We start from the raw sequence: 22,485 nt of genomic DNA, 5'->3' as shown, positions 1-22,485 counted from the left end.
AAGCAAATACTGCACAGTGTACCCAAACACTTTAGAAATCAAACTTTTCTTAACTGAATTCTGGAGAAATAGAATTTATGCTTAGCTCCTACTTAAACAAAAACCTTTAATCTTTGATGTTGAAATCTTTTCTAAAATGTTTACATTTGCTTTTTTGTCTATGTGCAGTACATAGACATGGTTTCATCTTGCTCTTATGATTCAGCATCTTGCAACTTCTCAGTTCTAATGGGGTTTTGTAGTCGGGGTAGAGAGTACAGGAGATTCAAATGAGTCTAAGCCTTGGCTGAAAGTCTCCTTTATCGAATTGTGTTTGACTCCTGGCATAGACTTGTGTTCCTGGTTCGGTTTTAAATATCTGCAGACAACAGCTCCCAGCACTGCTACTCCTTTAGTAGGTTCAGAATGATCCTTTAGTTCCATGTTATTGTCTGGAATTATGGAGGAGAATATGAGGCCTTGAAAACGTGGACTATGGAAGAACTGTGTGTATAAACGAGACCAAATGCTCACAGGAACTATTCTCCTGGGACATGGCAGGATGCTGCCTCATTTTTAGGGCTGAGGTCATGTGCTTCTGAATTTCTTGACATACATCGGGAAGCACATGGAAACTGCAAGCACTTTCCCAGCTTAAACAGCTGAGGAAGAGCAAATGTATGCACTGATGTGGGGTAGAGAAGTCACGCTGCAGTCTGTCTTGGTGCTCCCTTTGAGTTCAAGGAAAAGTGACAGGTTGGAAGACATAAATAGCCCCTCCAAAGATAACTTTTGAAAATCTCTTTTCTCACCCTTTCCATCCTAGTTGCCAGGATGATGGCAGTGTGGATCCCATGAGAAGGACAAGAAAATGGTAGTAGGTCAGGATTCCTATTTGCCTTGGTTTCTTTTGTGTGTGTAATAAGAAGAGAACTGATTTCATCAAAACTTCTGCAAAACCTCTTTCCGCTATGCTTATGAAGTAAATGGCCAGATACATTAGAGTTGGGTCAAGGATAAGAAGATTTAGTGAAAGGGGGCCCATAATTCCTTGCTTGTCATGAGTGATGTACAAAATGAGGTAATGTGACTAAAATTAAGTGAGAGCTGCAGAGTCACTTTCCACACAGCTGGGAGTAAAGCTTTTGATGACTGTATGATTTTTAAAAAATGTCCTGGAGCAGCAGAAGCCCTGAAGTCCACAAACACATTACCTTGCAACTTTATGTCACAGTTTATCAACCTTCAAGGAAATAGGGCTCTCTTCAAGGGGGAATGTCAAAGATATCTTGAGATTGGGAGGTTTAGGAAAGCCTTTATTCCAATTATTCCTCACCATTTGTAGTCTTTGCCTTCTAGCTATAGAATCAGCATGATTGCTACAGTAAACTTGGGGTATGGTTAAGATATGGTTAGAAAGGATAGGAAATGAAAATGTGTTATGTCTAGAAAGATACAATTGGCTAAAGTAGAGTTTATACAAGAGCAGGCTCCATGATCCATTTAGAAATAGCACTTTTCTCTGCCTTCACACAGTATTTTTTTTTTTAAAGTGTTTCACTCCTGAAACAATTCTTTTTTTTTTTTTTTTTAAAGATTTATTTATTTATTTATGCAAGCACTGGGTACAGTCAAAAGCGCGAGAGGGTGAGAGAATTCACCAGAGCCAGAGCAGGGAGCAGAACAGGCAGAAGGACCAAAGTACACTGCTCAGGGGAGCAGCGGGCGGCAGGAGAGGTCTGTGTGCCATGTGGGACCCTCCTCCGGTGGCCGGGGAGCATCCCGGGAATCGAACCAGCGCTGCAGAGGCTGCGGGCAGCTTCACAACCCAGCGCTCAACCGCTGCACCACAGGGGAGGCCCCAGACAGTATTATTTTTTTTTGGTAGGGAAACATTTATTTTTATTTTTTTTTAATTATTTTTTTTTATTAAATAATAAATTTTATTTTTATATTCCCTCATACAACTGCACATGCCCCATTCTGACCCCAATCCCTCCCCTCCCGGCCCCCACCCCCCAAAAAGTATCTCTGGTTCATAGTTTTTTGTTGATTTTGATTTTCACTTTCTTATAGTTATTCATTTTCCTGATCCCTTATTTAAGTTTTCTAGATTCCTGCTATGAGTGAGACCATCCGGTATTTTTCTTTTTCTTTTTGGCTTATTTTGCTGAGCATGATCCCTTCCAGCGCCATCCATGTTGCTGCAAATTGCATGTGTTTATCTTTTTTGAATGCTGACAGTATTTTTGATGTTTAACATCAGCTTCCTCTCTGGCTTATGGACTTTCCTTCTGAGGAAGGGAGGCAGGAAGACATGGGTTAGACCTGTTCTGACTGTATAGCCTAAGGCCTCATCTGCAGATGGAGAGGGGCCATCTGTCACAAAAAGTGGTTTTGAGGATTGAAGTAATTTCAGTGGCTAACAAAAATCAATTCCCTCTTTCCCTCTATTTTCTCTCTCTCTTTTTTCTCTTCCTGTTGAACTTCCTCATTATATGCTGGGAGATATCTATCTGGAAGCTGACAAAGCTCTTGCTTCTCAAGTGGGCTATGGGCCTGTTCTTTCTGGAAAAAGTTTTGGTCAATTAAGTTCCCTTTGAAGGAAAAATTCTGAGAATTACTAGAGAAAGATGGGAGGAAAAACACTAGAAAATTGTTCTGGGTGCATATGAGGATTGAGAAAAGGGTAAGAACAAGGGCATTTTATCCATGTATGTAAAAATGGAATAAAAAACTTAGAGTCCACTTGGTTTCTATGGTAGCCTGAGCATTTGCAAGATACTTGAATAACAAAAGACTTCCCATGAACCTGTACCTGTTTGGCATTTGATTTTATTCTGCCTACATTATTTGGGAAACCCCCTAAGTTGAGAAACATTTATAAAAAGGGCTATTCTCTGGGGTTCCAGGTAAAAGCAAACGAAATTGGTATGGTAGGATGGACTCTTAATCCATGTTTCTCAGGATTCCCACAGATAAATACCTGAATTTATGATATATAGTTGTAAAACTTGCAAGAAAACAATCATGAATTGCATTAGTAGACATAGTAAGAGTACATAAGAATTAGATGGTTTCCCATAATGTAAGATAGTTGATCGTTGGGTAGAAGTTATGACAATGGTGTTCATATGATTAAGAACATATAGTAGGGAATTTAAAATATAATGAAAGAATAAGCTATTTTAAAAGTAGTTATAAAAAGAAAAGGCAGGTTTAAAAATAGCTAATTAGATCTTCTAAAAAGAACTATATATAATCAAATGCAATTAAAATAGAATTAGTAAACTGGAAAGTAAATCTACAAAAGTTATACAGAAACTGGCATTGAGATAAAGTGGTGGGAAATATATGAGGTGGGTGAAAATCAATGTAAAATAGAATGAGCACTTTATATATGTTAATCATAATTCTTGAAGAAAACACTAAAGGGAGTGGAGGAAAGGCAATACCGGAAAATAAAATGATAACGGATTCTAGATTTAAAGGTAGACCTAAGTCATCACAATTATGAAACACAATCCATCCCATATGGATTTAGTAAAAAGAAATATACTAGTGTTTCTGAAATGAAATCTCAGAACTCAAAAGACAAAAGAGGAAATCTTAGAAACAATAGAAAACAAACAGTATATTATTTATAATTACTGGCAATAGACTTCTCAATGACAAAAAGAAGAATATTTTCAAAGTACCAAAATAAATTTTGTTAATATACCCTCACTCTTGAATGATAACTTGATTGAATGTAGAATTTTTCATTGACATTTTATATCACAAAATTTAATTCACAAAATTTAAATTACAAAATGCAAGAAGGGACTATGAACACATCAATTAGTAAGCATGGGATAAATCTAACAGTATTGACTTTATAAAATAACAATGTCAACAATGGCATTATTTGTAGATAAAAAAACCAGGGGAAAAAAACATAGATAAAATTCATGTGATGGAGCTGAAGTGCTACTTAGAGTATAAATATATATATGTTTCTTTTTTTAAAGATTGATTTTATTTATTTATGCATATAAGAGCTGAGATATAGGCCAGAGGTGCAGGGGGTGAGAGGATTCACCAGAGACAGAGTGAGGAGCAGAACAGGTGGGTATACTGAAAAAAAGCTTTACAAGACAAGAAGTCACTGATTAGATTTAAAATGTCTAAGTTCTCGTGTTGCTTTGGAAGAAGATATAAATATTGAATAAATTTAGATTTTGTTAAAATAAATTTGCACATTAAAATTTTAAGACTAATGACTGAAAAAATAGAAATTAAATATATAGCTTCCAAACCAGTAGTGAAGAGGCAAGAAATAAAAGTTATTTAATCTTTAGGAAATGCCAAATCCATAGTAGAAGTCCCAAAAGTAGATAAACATACCTTAGAATAAATAGGAAACACAAAATTAGTTGGTAGTAATAAATTCAATGTGTCATCAATTACATTAAATATAAATGTACTAAACTCTGGCTAAAGGTTCATGATTATTGTATTGTGAAAATAGAAAAAAACAAAAAAAACACAGACATATCTAAAACATAAAGAACCCACAAAGTTTTAAAAAAGGATGGTAACAGATAGACCATATTTTAACCAAAATATTTTAACTATATTCTAAACTAAAATTTCACAAAGTAGAGTTTAGCAATTAGAGGTAAGGATGATCCTTAAATAAAGATAGAAGAAGCCAGTACAATCCAACTTCTTTTCAAGGGCTCATGGGTCATTAAAAACAAACAAAAAACTAATCATGCATCATTACAGGGCAATTTTAGTAAGTGTAATAAACACCAAGAGAAGCATGTATGCACCAAGTTGTCTGACTAAAATGGGATTAAACAAGAAGCCAATAAATAAAAGACTTCTAAAAAAAAACCCAGTATTGTTAGAAATTAAAAATACTATTTCTAAATAAATCATCAATCAAGTAATGAATAACAATGGAAACAAATATTAAACAATAATGAAATGTCATAGATAAAATTCATGTGATGGAGCTGAAGTGCTACTTAGAGTATATATATATATATATATATTAGAGTATATATAAATATATATATATTTCTTTTTTTTTAAAGATTGATTTTATTTATTTATGCATATAAGAGCTGAGATAAAGGCCAGAGGTGCAGGGGGTGAGAGGATTCACCAGAAACAGAATGGGGAGCAGAACAGGTGCGTATACTGAAGAAAACACTGACTTGGGTATACTGACTTGTCTGCTGATGAGAGCAGCAGACAAGTCAGAACTTAGAGTATATTTAACAGGCTTGACTTCTTCCACAAGATGTGAAGGAAATCAGGATTTAATAAATTATCAATCCAGCAAAAGAAAAGTATAATTCAAAAAAATAAAAAGAAAGAAAATATAAGACTGGGAGCATAATCCAAATAAAATCAAAAGCTAAAAGCGAGGAAGTTTCAACAAAATCCAAGAACTGACCTTTTTTTGTGCTTCTTTATGCATTCTGTCCCTAGGAAAGTGGCATGATTTACCAAACTGGTAAATTTGAGATGCTTTAACAGTGTCTTAACTCAACTCTGTCCTTTCAGAGCAAACCTTGTGGAGTCAAACTAAGTTTTCCCTTGATCCTCTATGACTTAGATCTTACCTAGGTCAGCCTTTGGGGAATTCTGGTTACTCAGTCAGTAAGTAAGTCTCATTCTGGCTATCACATTATACTGCCACCTTCAGACTAGCCTTTATTAATAATGAAGGTACTCCTTTATTTAAGTTTTCAATTTGTTCATAACCTGGGAAACAAAGAGGGACAGCACAAGTAAATCATTTCAGAGTTGAATAGGGAATTATTGGTAAGATATTATAGAAATTAAAAAATAAAAAGCATATTATGACTAACCAAATACCAATAAACTTAAAAAACTTTGATGAAGTAGACTGTTTTCTATACAACCATAAAAATTTACCAAATTGATTCAAGAAGAAGCATGTAGTTATAATTCATTAACAAAATTTGGTCTTCTGTAAAAATCTACAAACATGCATATGCATGTACACACACAAACACATATACATACACACTTCAAACATCATTTACAGGTGAGTTCTGTCAAGACATCTGCCAAGACTTTTCTTTAAAGGGGACTGTCAGATGAGGTCTAAATGCTGGATTACTTACCTGCACCTGAGTTAATAAATTCTTCTGTCCTGAAGGGATCTGAGGGATCTTACTTCTTCATCTATGTTCTGGGAGCCATTTTTTTTTTTTTTCAGGATTCCAGTGGGAGTTTTTTAATTGGGGAAACTTGGAAGAGGAAGATAAGGGAGTGGGACTATTGCATCCATCACTGTGTGTGGTCGTGGGTCCACAACTGATACTCATTGATCTCTGCTTCCCTGTTCAGTCTACTTTCCTCTCATCCTTAGCTAGAACCTCTGTTAGTCTCAGTGACTTACCTAGTGGGTGACCCAGATCCTCACTGCTGCTGTCAGTTACTGAGCTACTGGTCACTGTGCCCTTTGAGACCAGCTTCTTACTATTATTCAATTGTTATCAAAATTGGGCAAGATATTATTAAAAGACATCCAGGTATATCACTTAAATACCAAATATATTCTTTCCTGGCTACATCATATAAATGCAACCCCCATCATGTCCTGATAACCAATATGAATACTCCCCACCCTCTGCTCTGCCTGTTCCTAACTTGCTATTCATTTTGATAACTGCATCTCCCTGGATTTTAAAATTTTAGTGTTGCCATCTGGCCACTATTATTTCAGGGTCCTGGTATTTGCATTGCTCTTAGTGAGTCCAGTTCTGTAATGGCCTCTGCTTCTGCTGCACTGGCCTGCACAGGGGAACTAACACTGAACTTAGGAGGGTGCAGTCCCTCTCCCCAGCACATTCTTTATTGCTGTGGCCCTTCTGGTGGAGCATCTTCATCCTATGGAATTTTCAATTTTGTATGGTTAAGTCCATTCTTGTATGCTTACATATCTGAGTTTTTTAACTACTGCAATTTTCTGCTTTGGCAATTCAGGCATTTTTACCTTGGCTTAGTGTGGGCTAGGGGCAAATAAACCTTTTCTATAAAGGGCCAGTGAGGAAATATTTTAGGCTTTGTGGGCCACTGGCAGCCTTGTTTGCATATCCTCTTTGTTTATTTTTTACAGCCCTTTAAAAATGGGAAAAACATTCTTAGCTTGAGGGCTGTACAATAATAAAGCCTGGGCTGGATTTGGCCAGTGGACTGTAGTTTTCATCCCCAGAAACATCACTTTTTCATGCATCTGAGAGTCATCCTAGCTGTGTGTTTGCATACTCTCTCAAGCTTCCTAAAAGTACTTGTGTTAAATCCTATGTCCCACAGCAATGCCCCTAAATTAATAACCTCCCTTCTTCAACTTTATATTCTCTCTTAAGCCAGCATGCTCAGAATTCAGTCCAGTGGATTCTGGTATTTTCCAGCTCTCTTTGTGATAACTTTTTTAGGTCCTGAAGCTCCATTTTGGCATATTCTTTTTGCTTCTTTATCAGGCTCAGCATGTCCTTGGTTGGGCTAACTTTAGTAGTTGTTTTAGTTATGGGGGTGGGGAGGGTAGAGGAGGATTTCAAGGGGTGGGGGTACTCCTATAGGAGAGAGGTTTCTTCAATGTATGCAGATAAGAGGAAAAGAGCTGGTTCTCAAAAGGTTAGGTGGGCCACTTCTGCAATTCAGAGGGTTCAGGAGAATATGGAGATTAAAGAATTTCAGTTGTATCAACCCAGGTGACCCTGTTCCTGTAACATGATTCTGAACTGCTATAACCCACCTGTGTGACCTGAGAGCTTAATCTTTGGAGTCTGCCATTTCCATGTGCTGGTGAGGTTTGGGAAAAGGAAATATTCATATTCTACTGGTGGGAGTATAAATTGGAACAACCATTTTGAAAAGCCATTTGGTAACATCAAATAAAATTTAAAATGAATTCGATTTTTACCCTAGCAATTCTCTACTAACTTAGAGATACTTTTTCACATATGAACAAGAATGTTCAAACATTTGTAATGTATGGAAATTAGAAACCGTCTTAATTTCCGTTCCTTGTATGAAGAATATACACATGAGGACAATTATACAAATGTTAAAGTGTTTTAGAACCATATGCCTCAATGTGGATGGACCCTGAAAACAAAATCTTTACTGAAAAAAAGTGGTAGAGTATTTATAGTATGATAATTATAATGCATACTGCCAGATATAGTTTATGAATATATGTTATATTTACATTTTATTATGTTATATATCATATTATATGTTATATATCATAAATGTATTGTAGAGCTATATCACAAGGGCTGTATATGTAATATGTGATGAAATATGAAAGCATGACTGGAAATGAGAAACATTAAATTAAAAATCATGATTATTTTTGCAAAGAGGAGTGTGAGAAGAACATAAATTTATTCCATTCATCACATCTGTGATTTTTTTTCCCTTTAAAAGCCCTGAAGATCTAAAGATATAAGGTAAAAATTTAAGCTTTGCCAAAGCTGAATGGTGGGCATGTGCATATTTACTTTATTTTCTATACTTTTTAGAATACTTGAACTACATCAGAATTTAATAAAAGAAAAACATTCATAAGTATAAATAACTAAACTATCTAAGGAAAAATCCATTATTGAGATCTGGTTAAAGTTGCAAATCCTTGTTTCTGAGTAATGAAACCTCAACTTTACTTAGATCAGGGCATTTTGCCTTATAAACTCCATCTCAGACAATACAGGGGCTTTCAAAGAGGATAGGCAAATGTACTGAGTAATCAGAGAGGATTGCTTTAGTCTTTCCTCTCTGGGGACTTGAAGAAGGGGTGGAGAGAATTTGTTCAGGGAAAAGTTCAGCTCAAGAAGGAGTTTCAGCGATGTACGGAGTGCCTAGTCTAAGTGCCTGTTTTGCTTTCAGGTCAGGTCTCCCACCATTCATGGGAGCCCCCAGCATCCTGGTGTCTCTTTGGGCTCCTTTTCTCAATACTGTAAGTATCTTGCTCAAGAAGCAACAAGGTTGCAGCATTCCAGGGCTTCCTGATGTGGAAAGAGAGTGGAGGCTATGTGACTGATAACATCTCCTGTCTGTTTAGTGAAAACAAAAACTTTGGGTGGTGCTGGGAAACACAGGTTGATTCTTCTGGGAAGCTTGGAGATTTAGACCCACGGGGAGGAAATCTTGGCAAGTAAGAGCTGGAAGGGCCCTTCGAGATCAACAAATTGAGGTTTTGAGTATTTATGTTCAAACTTGTTGAGATAGATTAGGTAAAACAGTGATCATGAAACTATTCTGCTAAAGCAGATGAAGGGACCCCAAAGACTAGTCCTCTGCTCCTGCTTTTCCTTCTCCATCCATCCTCTCTCACTCATACCCCTGTTAGTCCCAGGCCAGGCTCTAAGGAGTACATGGTGTAAAACACTCGTTCATGTCCAAGCCCTCACTCGACAGATGAGGGTATTGCTGTCTAGTGGAATATTGTGATTTGTTCAAGGTCACCTCAATTGGTGGGAGTAGAGCCCTTCCACCCTTGCCAGTGCGCTTCCTACTTCAACCTTCTAGGAATCTCTTGGAATTCAGCTAATATAAGCAGACAATGTTGATTTCCCCCTTCCTTTAATCATCCTCTGGAGGACTGCACATGTATTCTAGTATTCTATATATTCTAGATTAAAATTTTTTTGAGTATTGTTTTGTCAAATCATGCTATTATTATCCTGTTATGTTACAGCTTTTTGTCTTTCTGAGCTCCGTGTACAGGAATCCAAGTTAATTTTTTTAGTGTTACGATTATGGAGGCAGGAAGAGGGATTCAGACTAACTCATGGAGGGAGAGGAGATAAATGTTAAGAAGGGACAGGGGAAGGAATATCCCCCAGTGCCTGTTCTCCCCAAACAACTCCCTCCTTAACCCCATGCATTTAGATAATAATTTGGATAATCAAGCTGTACCTTTTTTTTCCAAGCTGTACTTTTAAAATGCCAACATCGTCCCTCCAGGTAAAACCCATTGATCACTTGTACCGCAAAGTGAATATTAATAACATTTCTTGAACACTTTCTACATGCCAGGCACTAAGCTAAGTGCTACACATGCATTATCTTATATAACCCACGTAATAATGGTTTGAGGTAAATACAGCTACTCTCTTCATTTATGGAAGGATAGATGGAAGCTTAAGAGGTTAAGTATTTCACACAAAAGTATATGGCTAATAAATGGGAGATTCGAGATTTGAGTCCATGCTTTTAGTGGCTAAGCTATTCTGCAATGCATATTGGGTCTCATACCCAACTACTACCTGTTTCATTGGACATGTGGAAGAAGGGGTGGTAAATTACAGAGCAGGTGGGCATGATGGGATGGGGCTTTCCTCTCCATTTTATAATATAAGCTACTTCTTTATAGATTTTAACTAAAGATATCTTCCCTAGTAAAATATAAATGAAAAAAAAACTCACCTAAATATAATCCTGCGCCATGAACCAAAATGGCACTTAAAGTATAAAATTTGCTGTAAAATACTTACTACATAAATAAGAGCATAATTCCTGGGGAGTTATATGCCATTAGCCCTGATTCCCTATTGTTTTTGTAGACTTTCCATTCTTAAAATAGTTGTATAGTAAAAATGGGCTTTGAGGAAATTTAAGTAATATAAAAGTTACCTACTGATTATCCATTTTAAAGAGAGCTAAACTGGATATTTTAAGTAGATCTGTAAAAAAAATCTTTTTGCAAATGGTGTCAGTAATTGTTCACATCATTCAAAGTTATTTGCAAGAAATAAGCTACCAAATTCAAACAGGCTTGAAAAACAAGGATATTTATCAAGTCTTATAACAGGCAATTCAGATTGATTCAGTGACTCAAAAAATGTCATCAAACGATCAGGTTCTCTCAGTCTCTTCATTCTGCTGTCTTGTGCTTCAGCTTTATTCTCGGTTGCTTTTCCTTAAGTTTACAAAATAGCAACTAGCAGTATTTAGGGTTACAAACCTCGTTATTCTCATACAAAGGGAAGACAAAAACCAACTTCCTATTGTTCTCTTTTTAGAACTAAGAAGAACATTCACAGAAGCCTTTCTTCCTTCTTATTGTCCAGAATCAAGGGTCACATGATTATTTCTTAGCTATTCTCTGAGAAATGAGTTGAGATTGCTCAGTCATCCAATTTCATCTCTTTATTTAAGGTTTTATTTAAGGTTATAACTTAGACACTATTGCTTTTTCTCAGTAAATGTGAAATAGACTATGTTACAGAAGGCTCTAAAATAAGGAAACTGAGCAAATTCAGTCAACAATTTAGTTGCTAATCATTTATTTTAATAAATATAATCTTTTGAAAGAATCAGTATTTCTTATATAGACCAACTTGCCTTTATCAGGTGATAGGTTATAATGATTTAACTTTTAACCCTTGAAAGCACTTGGTATACACCTCCATCACCCACATCTCATCAACTCGATAGCATGCAGATTTACTCTTGGGTTTACTATATTACATACTTAACATCTTTTATTTTTAGAGGGGTAGGAGGAGGGTTCAAAAATTCTCATATGCAGAGCTTAGAGTGTCCTGTATTGGCGAAATAATTTCATTTGTAAGCATAAAATATCTTCAGAAGCACTTCCCTTGAAAGTGATTGAGTTATGAGTGCTGGGAACAAGTTATGGGTTACACCATGGTTCAGCAAGATCTGAAGTGGCCCAAGTAAACAATTTTAACCCTCTCCTTTTTTTCACTAACAGCTCAGCTGACTGCTCTTGCTTCTTTATTAACTTCAGAAAAGTGAAAACCTGGCAACAAGAAATTAAATCTTTTTTGGCTTTGGCACTAGTATGCCTATGGAGAGTGCTAAAGTCACGTGGAAGATTTAATGCTTAGGGAGAGCAAAATATTATTTACTTCTGTCCTGGCAACAGAGCTATTCTAAGAGCTCTGATTGCTTAAGGCAACAGGGCAAAGGCATGAATCCCCCTTTCTTGCTAAGACTTTTCAATTTGTATTGGTTTATGTTTTTATTAAAGAGAGCATAGTCTAGAGTAGTAGTTTTTCTTTTTTTGTTCTGTGTGATTCCTGTGCTGATCACTTATATCTATTAAGAGATAGTAATCTACAATTTTGCTTTTGACTTTATTTTGTCATTCAAATATTAGTTTCTAAAGTCCAAGAAGCATCCTCTTCTAATTTTAGCAAATGGTGTGATGGTGGAAGTGAATGCAGAGAAGCAGAGAAGGGAGGGATGTGGGAGTAGGTGATCTGAGAATTATTTTGCCAAAATAGTGACATGGGACTTTGACTTACCACAGTCCTAAATGAATAGGACTTTGCAGAGCTTGCCCTTTTATCTTCTAGCGACTCTATATTTGATGGCTTTTGTTTCTTATGGTGGGGGAGGGGTGGGTTAGCCATCAACTCCCCAAATGGCTCTACTTTGCGCTACCTGCCTTTTACCATGTAAACCTTTAGCCCAGTCTAAGTATGCATCACATCATGTCAGGCTCTCTCCTATTCAGTTTGAGACTTATCACTCCACAACCTTAAGAATATTCTGAATACTCTGAAGAATGGAATTAACCAGCCAGTTGGGAGAGCAAGAGATGAGGCTTTTGGGTTGTGTTTGCTTTCAACTTATGTGATTGAATTTCTTAAAAAACTTAAGGATTGGTGAGTTGTTTGGCGAGTTGTAGATGTGTCCTCTTCATTGTTTCCCAACTAGTACATGGAATATCATTCTCCTTCTCTTCAGATTAGAATCCTGAGAGTAGTCCCTAATACTTCCCTTTCTGTGACTCTTTGCATCTAATTCATCCTGAAGTCCAGGGGTTCTCTGTACAAAATAAGACATAAGATGTGTCAACTTCATTTTATAGTTAAGATCCTAGCCTAAATTAATCCTCAAGAATTTTCTGTTTTATCTCTGGCTCAATCCTTGCTTGTCCATAGTCCATTTTCTACCTTGAGGCCAAACTTTTATAAATACAAATCAGAGTATGCCAATTCCCTTCATAAAACTGATTTCTGAACCAGTTTCATGGTTCTGAACAAAACCCAGACTCCTGTGATCTTCTAAACCTGGCTTGATCTCCCTTGGCCTCCATCTATTGCGCTCAATCACTATACCTGGAATGTTACACTCATTTGTCTCTGTGCCTAAAAAGTTTCTTTCTCAGTTCTTCACATAGTCTTAGTTTAAGACTAAGATTATATGATGCATTCTCTGATTATCTTTCAAAAGTGGTATGGTAATTACTATATCCATCCAAAACCCTTTTTCCGGTACCAAGAATGCAAAACTGAAATTCACATTGCTTAGACCTTCTTGAAGTTTGGATCCTAGAAATGACTTAGTTTCCACCAGTAAGATGCAGGGTACCCATGTTGTGGTTCATAGGGTCTCCAATCGGTTGGAACTGAGCTATGTTTTGCTGGCTGGATTGTGGTGTGATTTTGGAGTAGACTGTCACTGTGGCCACAACACAAGCAGCAAAAGGCAGCTTTCTAGTTTGGTGGTGCTGCAACATCAGTGACAGCTGTTTTAATTGTACTGGGGCTGGAGTAGTTCTGCAGTCTGCAGAGGTATAACACTTCCCTAATAGAGTAGCTTCTTGTAAAAGATCGTGCAGAGTCTGGGGATTGCTTTTAAGAGGCCTACCTAGAGCCCATAACCCCAGTCCTTTTAACACTCTTATAATTACTGAATTCCCTGTATAGAATCCCTTTCTGCTTAAATGACAATAGATTCTGTTGTCTGCAATAAAGTCTGAACCAATATAAGTGCTTAGTTACTTTTTAGTTCATCTCTTAATATTTTTCTTCATCCTTAGAATAACTTCAAGTATACAGTTATATATTATCTCTCTCCACTACCGTATAAGCTTGGATGGGCCCTTGCGTGTCTGGCTCACTGGTTTGCCCCAGCACCTAGCACAGTTTATGAAGTGTGGAAAGTGTTCTATAACCTTTTGTTGCATGAGTGAGCGGGCCTGGACATTTGCTGAGTTGCTCTGCCTCATACTCAGCAATCTTAGCAGCAGGGGGCTTTACTTTGCAGCAACAGTCTTTCATTTGACTCACCATTTGCTTCTGGTCCAGTTCCAATTTAGTTTTTCTGACTCAGCAATGGAGACATGAACTTGTGATGATGACAGAGCATCCTTGAATTCTCTAAAAGCTGCACATCAGGAAGCTTCTGCTAAATGGTGCCTTGCACTGCTCTCAGCAGAGCAGGGCTTAGCCAGATTTCACTATCAGTAGTGTCAGGCCACGAGGCAGCCACTAGATAAGGAGCAACAGTCTAGCTTGACCATCACAGGCCCTTCTTGCTGGAAAGACTATTTTATAAACAAAGGGAAGCCTGGATACGCTCCTTCTGAAAAGCTGCTAAAGATCATCTGGTCTATTTTGGTTGCTTTCTTGTCTGCGATAACTCAGCATACTTTCCTCCTTTACAAAAAATATCCCCAAGTCCACAGCATGCCCTAGGTAGTTGGGCACTCTTTTGGCTCTTTCAAGAGCCCTGTCTTTCCCTTTGCCTACTTCCAAATGAAGCAGAGGGTCTAGAAATGCATGTTGTCTTTTTGCTTTTGTTTTTGACAAATCAGGAAGTTGGGTTATCAGCATAAACTGTTGAATAATTGATTATTTGCCTAAAATAACCTATGCCTCATTCAATTTTTTATTCTTAGTGCTAGGTACAGGGTCTGGTACATAATGAGTGCTCAATAAATGTTTGAAGAATGATTGAATGAATGAATCATCATAATTTTGTGCTTTTTAAAAAAAGCTGGCAAAAGGTTAATATATGCAGAGAAGACTTAGTATCTGAGGGGGAAAAAATCCCAAATATGACTTTGATTCTATTCAAATGTGTTCTTGCAGTTAGGCAGGATTTCATTAACATTTTCTCCACATCATGCCTGCTGAATATCATTGCAAGGTTTAGTTGAAAAGTGCCATTCACAAATCACGTCTCAGAACCTAAGAGGGTATCCTGTCACGAGGGCTTCCTTTCCTCAGTCTGGACACAAATAAGATGGCACATGTCAAATGCTCTCTTTCAGAGCTCGTATTATGGAAGGATGAGCTTGTTCAAGGTCAGGGCAAGCGCCCACTTTACTTTGCATTCATGAGCAAGAATGCTGGCGACAGGTAACCTTCAAAGAGGGAAGCTGTCATTGGCAGAAGGGCATAGGCTGGGAATTGAATCTTCCTAAAAAAAGTCACATCTGCTGGCTGGCAGGAGAAGGAACTCATGTCAGGACAGACGACTAACTGGCAGTGGAGGGCTGCTGGTTACTGATTAAGCTGGGCAAGGCATTTTAAAAACAAAAACGCACTCCTGGAGTTGAGATTAGGCAGGCTCTCACAGGTTCTCACAGTAGGGAGGGGACCAGGAGTGGGTGGGTAGAAAAGGATGAGGTCAGGAAAAGGACAGGCTATGGGCATGCTCTTGGCTTGGTGAGAGGGAGAAGTCTTCTCTCACAGGGGTGACCAGGCCCTCTGTTCTGTCTCCGGGAGCTGCCAGAATCAGGTAATGTGTATCTGCAGGGCAGAAATTCCTGTCCCTGAGGTTGAGACACTTCACCAGTTTGCCAGCTGTCTCAAAGGGCAATGTGAAATTCTCAAACCCAAATGGTTTGAGTCTCTTGCCTAATATGTAAATCACACAGCTCACTTTAAGTACCTTTTGAAGTATGACTATTTCCACTCTCAAAGTGCCTGGGAATAACCTCTGTGGTTGTTACTCTTTTCACTTATTTACTGTATAACAAGCCTTGAGTTACGTGGTTTGCATATATTACATAAAGACTGAATCCTCACCACTTGGTGAAATAGGTGTATTTATCCCTGGTTTAGAGATAAAGACCTGAGCCTCAGAGTGGCTTGCCCCATGTGATGGAGCTGGAAGGTGACAGTGCTGACTCCCCAGAATGAGAGCAATTCTGCCCCTGTCTTGGGGAGCATGTCCCTAAATAAGGATTCTTTATCAAGCTGCAGAAACTTTTAAAAGATATTTGGCCCTGAGGTATATTGGGAACTAACTGTATATTATTGCTCCGTGTCTCTCAAACAGTTTACTTTATTAGCTGCTGATCACACTAAGATTTTTTCCAGATTCAATTGAATGAAGTATAAGGTGGACTGGCTGTGGAATGGGCAGCAACCATAGCAATGGCAGCTGGCTTCTACATTGTGAGTGAGGAGAACTAATACTGAAACCTCTCCCTCCTGACAATCTGTCCCAATGTCTGAAATCCCCCCAAGGAGAACCTCTCATGATGAAAACTCTCAGTTGCATGGTTAACAAATTTCTCACTAATGCATTGGTAATAATATTAACACTTCAACGATATACATTGATTTCTCTCAACAAACCATAAGGCAATTGTTTCCTCTTGTCATGGCTTAATTTATCAGACTAGACTAGACTAGACACCGAGCAAAACCCTCAGGGAATGGAACTTGGCACAGGCAACTTTCGATGGTAGGAAAGATTATGAAGAGAGGTTTGTCAGAAAAGGTCAGAAGCAGTTGACCCTGTCTGTCCCTTCAGAGTGGATCCTGACAGAAGCTAAAGCAGGCAGAGATCCGCATGGAGGTTTGGGTATGCCAGGAGGTAATGGTGAGCCCGGGGATAGGTGTGAAGTTAAAATGTGAGGAGTGTTTGTATCTAGAATCCCTGGACATTGAATATTTAAATTATCTTTTAGGCAAGCATTTTCAATGGACCACTCAAAAATTTTATTTTATCAAAAAACTAAGCCAATCTCTTAGCAGTTCTGCCTTGGTGGTTCTAGAGCATAGAGTAAATATGAGGAAAGAGGATGAGAAATGGGAAGGATGTTGTGACTTTGATAAACACTTCTGTCATTCTAGAACCAAGATAGGGCTCTCTGATGGTCCAGCTCTTCCTCATGTGCTCCCTTTGTCTATGAGATAAGAGATCCCTGATGGACTCAAAGAGGCACTATGAATGCTCAGTCACAGAGTGAACTGTGCGGCCATACCTGCCTCCCAGGAGATGGGCCTGGGCATGGGGAATTCCAGAAACTTTAACCCGCTACCCTCCTCCAACCTGGGGAACTTCTGACCTTTTCCTATCTCTTTCCCCTACACCTGCCCTGCTCCTGACACTCAACCCAAGCCTACAGCTCTTGGAGAGCTGTAGTTCTTTTAGGAGTAGTGCCAATGAGGGCAGGATATGATAGACATTACCAAAACCAGACACATCATCCTTCACTGATGTCTCCTCCCTGGATATCAGCAAAGACACTGCTGGACCCAGGCAGATTTGTCAGTGAAGCCCAGTTTGGTTTTCATTTCCTTTGTTCTACTTCAAACCAGCCAAATGTCTAGTGCCCTCATCCCTTCTCTCCTTCCTCCATTGCTGCTTCCTTTACAATTTAATGTATTCTCATCCTAGATCACCCCTTCTGTGGATCATTCTTCTCTTCTTTTTATTCAAACTTACTTGTCCTGGGGCTCTTTGTTTCAGAACCTGTTCTCTTTGTGGGTCCAGATACATGAAAGTTTACCAGCATGTTGATAAAATAGTATGTTGCTTTTTTCTGATAAGTGATACCTTAAAAACATTTCAAGATAGACCTTTGTATAAGAAAAGGTCTCCCAAGGAGTAACTCAAATGGGGAACTCAAGAACTATTACCTCAGTAACTGGTCACCTTCCCAATAAAGTCAGCTGCCCCTTCTGTGTGTGTGAGATGGGCCCTGGGCCGGAGGACTGCAAGTCTAGACTCGCACTTCATTTATCAATCCAGAAGGCTCTTGTCAGCTAGGCTGTAAATCTTCTATAAGTCTCAAGGGTCTCCCTCTGCAAGGTAAGGGTTAACAGTGAGAGGGCAATCTTCTTTCTCTGGGTGATGACTTGGGAGAAGGCTACTAAATTATTACAAAGTACTCTCAAACACTGAGCATTTGAGAAAAGCTTATATTAAGACTTGGATGAAATTTCTCCAGAAGTTGGATGGGGGTTGAGATGAAATTCTTGGCAGAGTCCAGAGTTGAAGAGTGAACTTTTTGCAATGCATTTGAAATAAAGCACTAAATGAAGTATTCATGGCCATTAGATGCTTTCCATCCTACAAATGTACCCAAGTCTGGCAAGTTTGTGTGATGATTGCTGCCAGCCATTGTCCAATTCGGTGATGCTATCTTAAGGCATCTTGGAGACATATTGTGCTATGAGGGTTTTGGGGCTATTGGAGGAGGGGTGAGTGGGGGCATGATCCCAGGGTTTGAATTACCTCTTTCTCAGAATTAACTATGTGGAACATGTATGCTTCCAGATGCTGGCATGAATAACTCCTGACCACTTGTCTTGTTCCAGAAGCCACCTAGAATTGGATTTGGTAGTATTTATAGGTAGGACAGATTGTTCTGGAAGAAATGTAATAGTACCAAATTTCTCATGTGGGAACCTTAACTTTCTTAGTTTCTCAGAGGTTGGGGCATGAGTGCCTCACATCTGAAAGCCCATTTCTGTGATAGTCTACACAATTAGACCTCCGCAGAACTTCACTTGGACCTGATTCTGTACACCCAGAGTAACATCTAAGCAACTGGACACTGAGTCTTAACCAGGGCAGGTTTTGTTTAATATGTAAGCCATAAAATTTAGAGAAACATGAAATATTTTGATTGATATGACCATAATTCACTTCTTTTTTTAAAAGTTTTTATTGATTAGGTCATGTCTCTGTGTTAAGATAGAACAAGAGAACATAGAACATTTGACTAAATGGTCATCTCTCCTCTCCTCTTCCTGATGGTGTTCTCTGAGGTCCATGCTATATGTCCCATGGGTCTGCACTTCGTGAACAGCAAAAATCAGAGGCAATGCCACTTGGCCAGACTTCTGTTTAACCATGTGTGATCATGTTTCCTCAGCACTGTTTTTTTTGAGAATATTAATGTGAAATTCCCTGGGAAATGGAGAGGAATCAGTAGCCCATCTGCTATGGAAGACTTCCTATCCCAGGAGGAAACAATGTACCTGGAAAATTCACTCATTTATGTTCTCCATAGCCATGATTCTGGTCCCTATTTTGATTGAAAAATTATTTTTGTAGAAGTAGTTTTATGCCTTACCATCTTCTGGATATTTATGCCTTACCATCTTCTGTTCTTTTTAATCAGGGCAGTCTTGATGCAAGAACCAAAGAAGCAACTATTAAAGGAAGAGGAGGGATATTTGAACTGAAGTTTTGGAGATAAAATTGAATGGAGACAGAGGCCATTGATAGATTAAGGTGAGTGATGTCTTCCACCATAGAAAATTAACCATTTTAAAATGAACATTTCGGTGGCATTTAGTACATAGCAATGCATAACTACCACATTTGTCTAGTTTCCATAACATTTCCATCTTAATTTAAATAATAATGTGTTAATAGGTAAAGCCTCTTACCCATTAAAGCAGTTTTTCTACATTTCTCTGCATTTTTCCCTTTCCTTGGCCCTTGGCAACTGCTAATCAGCATTCTGTCCTATAGATTTATCTGTTCTGGATATTTTATAGACATGAAATCATGTAAAATGTGACCTTCTTTCACTTAGTATGCTGGTCTGGCAGTTGATATCAGTACTTTTTCCTTTCATAACTGAATAATATTCCTTTGTATGGACATACCACAATCTGTTTATCCATTCATCTGTTACTGGAAAATTGGGCTATTTCAACATTTTGGCTCTTGTAAATGGTGCTACTGTGAATATGTGCATGCACTGAACTGTTTTCAGTCCCCCCGTGTATATTCCTAGGAGTGGAATTGCTGAATTATATGGTGATTCTTTGTTTAACTTTTTGAGAAACTATCAAACTATTTTTTTTTCCATAGTGGCTGAACCATTGTGCCCTCCAGCCAACAATGAGTGTTTAAATTTCTCTACCTCCTCACCAACACTTACAATTTCTATTTGCCATATCTTTTAACCATTGTTTACATGACATTAGTTTCTAAAATGTATACTAACCTCTGGCATTTGTGTGTAATGGTACATTTGACATTATCTGAGTTGCCACTTCAGAACAATTTATTTTTTTCAGATCCTATACATCATCCCTATGTCTTTGATAATTTTTCTTTTTTTTTAAGATTTATTTATTTATGCATAGAAGAACTGAGGTGTAGGCCAGAGATGCAGAGGGTGATGCAGAGGATTCACTAGAGACAAAGTAGGGAGCAGAACAGGTGGATTGACTCAAATACACTGCTAAAGGGAGCAGCTGGCAAGATAGGAGAGGTCTGGTGCACCGTATGTGGGTTAGCTCAAGGATTGAATACAGGCCTTAGCAGTGATAGTGCTGACTTAACCCCTACTCCTCCAGAGAGGCCCTGTCTTTGATAATTTTTGAGCATAGTATTTATTGTGGCAACGTTGCTCTTGCATCTTAGAGCAACCTCTGTGTTAGACATGAAAGATTATTCATGTCAGTCCCTGCCCTATTTTTTTTTTTTTTTTTTTTTGTTATATGAACTTGTTGGAACAAGTTGAAACAGAGTTCTGTCTGGAAAGCCAGGTACCGGTGCTCACGTTAGGTTTTATTGAAAGCTCTCTTTGGAAAATAGGAATCTATGTATGATGCAGAAGAGTGCACAAAAAAGGAGATGTCTCCAAGTGTGTGCTTTTTTTCTTCAGCTTCACATATACTTCCACACTTTAACCTCACACTAGGCACAGGAGGGAAGAGGAATGAGCTGTCCAGTGAGGCCGAGTTTGGAAGACAGAGGGAAAGACAAGGATGGCTTTGTTGCTACAGCAATTGATAGGATGAGAGTCAAGTATCTTAAGCCTGTTATAACTTAACTGGTGAATTAAGTGATCAGAAAAAAATGACAGAAAGCAGAATTCAAGGTTGCTCAACCTTGGCACTATTGACATTTTGTGCTGGGTATTTCCTTGTGGGAAGACTGTCCTTTGCATTCAGGATGTCTTACAGTCCTCCCTCCTTATACCCACCCCCACCCCTCACCCTGGCTTCTATCAGCTAGATGCCAGTAATACACTCCACCCCTAACCCCAGTGCAGACATTGCCAAAGCCAATTGCCACACATCCCTCAGGGGCAAAATGACTCCCCTTTGAAAACCACTGGCAATGTATTATTTTTTGTCACTTATCACTTGGCATGATCAGTGGGATATTATTTAAAGGCTGATATTCATTGAGGTCCCACTATGTGTCAGGCACAATGCTCAGCATTTTCATTTCATTTTCCTCAGCAACTATTTGAGTGTCTAGTCTGCTTAGGAACTGTATCTCTGATGTGGACTATGCACTGGTAAACTCCTGCCCCTGGGGTTTCCTTTTTAGTGGAGAAAGGTGTACTGAAGTAATCACACACATAAAGTTGTACCTCTGACAAGTTGATATGATAGTCTTTAGGGACTATGAAAAAAGCAGGTCTCAATGCTCACTATGTATGTCTGTGCTCAGACAGTCACATATACCAACTCATGTAGCGCATACAACATCCACTTGTTGGAGGTACTAGTATTTATGCCTATTTGGCAGAGAAGGAAGGGGATGCTTAGGTGGGGGAAAGTCACATAGATAGTAAGTGGTGGAGCTTGGGATTTGCACTTGATGTATTGTCTGCCAAACCTGACTTTCTAGCCACTACCCCCAGATAACGTGAGGTGACCGTCTGAAGAATGAATAGATGATAACTGGGGAAGAGGAGAAGAAAAAGTGTTCAAAAGATGAGGGCTTGAGGTAGGAGAGAGGGAGAATAAAGCAGTGAGGAGTGTAGAGTGTCTTCAATGGAGGAAATGTTGGGGAGGGGAAGTCAGAGAAGGAGGGTGATGTGGGCAGCTCAGTCTCTTGCCAAGCCTTGTAGGGCACCTGAAAGGGATTCATCTTTACCCAAAAAGTGATGGGGAGCCCCTTAGGGGCTTTAAGTAGGGAGAAGACACTCGGGTTTGCCCTCATGATCAAGTTTAGTGTTTTTTTGCAACCACCCAGGGAGGAAAGAATGAAAGTCATCTCATTGATGAAATGGGGGAGAATTAAGAAACAAATGCTTTGTGGAAGTCACGCAATTGAAAAATGGAGCTGACTTTTAAGCTCAAGCTTGTCCCATTCCAAACCTATTCTCTTCAGAGCCACACTAGGCAGTGTGCTTTCCTGCCCCAGGGTCTTGCCACACAGCTGGGTCACCAAGCACACCTCCCTTTTGGGAGCTAGGGGGTTGGGTCTGAGGTCTGGAAATTCTGTCTGGTGTGTTTCGATCTCAGTATGTGAACACAGCCACAGCGCCACACATCCCAATAGTTACTCTTTAACATTTGAAATTTCTAGTTTCTGTTTATTGTCTTGCACTCCACCTCCAATTCACCCTTTCACCCTACCCACCCCGCAGCCCTGCAATTCTGCCCTGGGACACTGTACACGTGGCCTCTGATAAGAATCACTCCATTCAGAATTGCTGGCAGGTAGATGTCCTATTTGCTCAGACATGCGTGAAGGTCTCCACTCCCC

At 38.8% G+C, this 22,485-nt stretch overlaps 1 long non-coding RNA gene across 1 annotated transcript in view; it reads left to right on the top strand.

Annotated features, from left to right (window-relative positions):
• Nucleotides 1-22,485, top strand: part of LOC119260591 (uncharacterized) — a 412,686-nt gene that overhangs the window by 194,425 nt on the left and 195,776 nt on the right. Inside the window, exon 4 of the long non-coding RNA XR_005128756.2 lies at nt 19,142-19,254. This is a non-coding gene — a long non-coding RNA (uncharacterized LOC119260591). The remainder of the gene's footprint in view (nt 1-19,141; nt 19,255-22,485) is intronic.

The sequence above is a fragment of the Talpa occidentalis genome, unplaced genomic scaffold (assembly GCF_014898055.3).
Source record: "Talpa occidentalis isolate TD23 unplaced genomic scaffold, MPIMG_talOcc4v2.1 talOcc4.6, whole genome shotgun sequence".
NCBI classification, from domain to species: Eukaryota; Metazoa; Chordata; class Mammalia; order Eulipotyphla; family Talpidae; genus Talpa; species Talpa occidentalis.
This window is presented reverse-complemented; position numbering and strand designations above follow the sequence as displayed.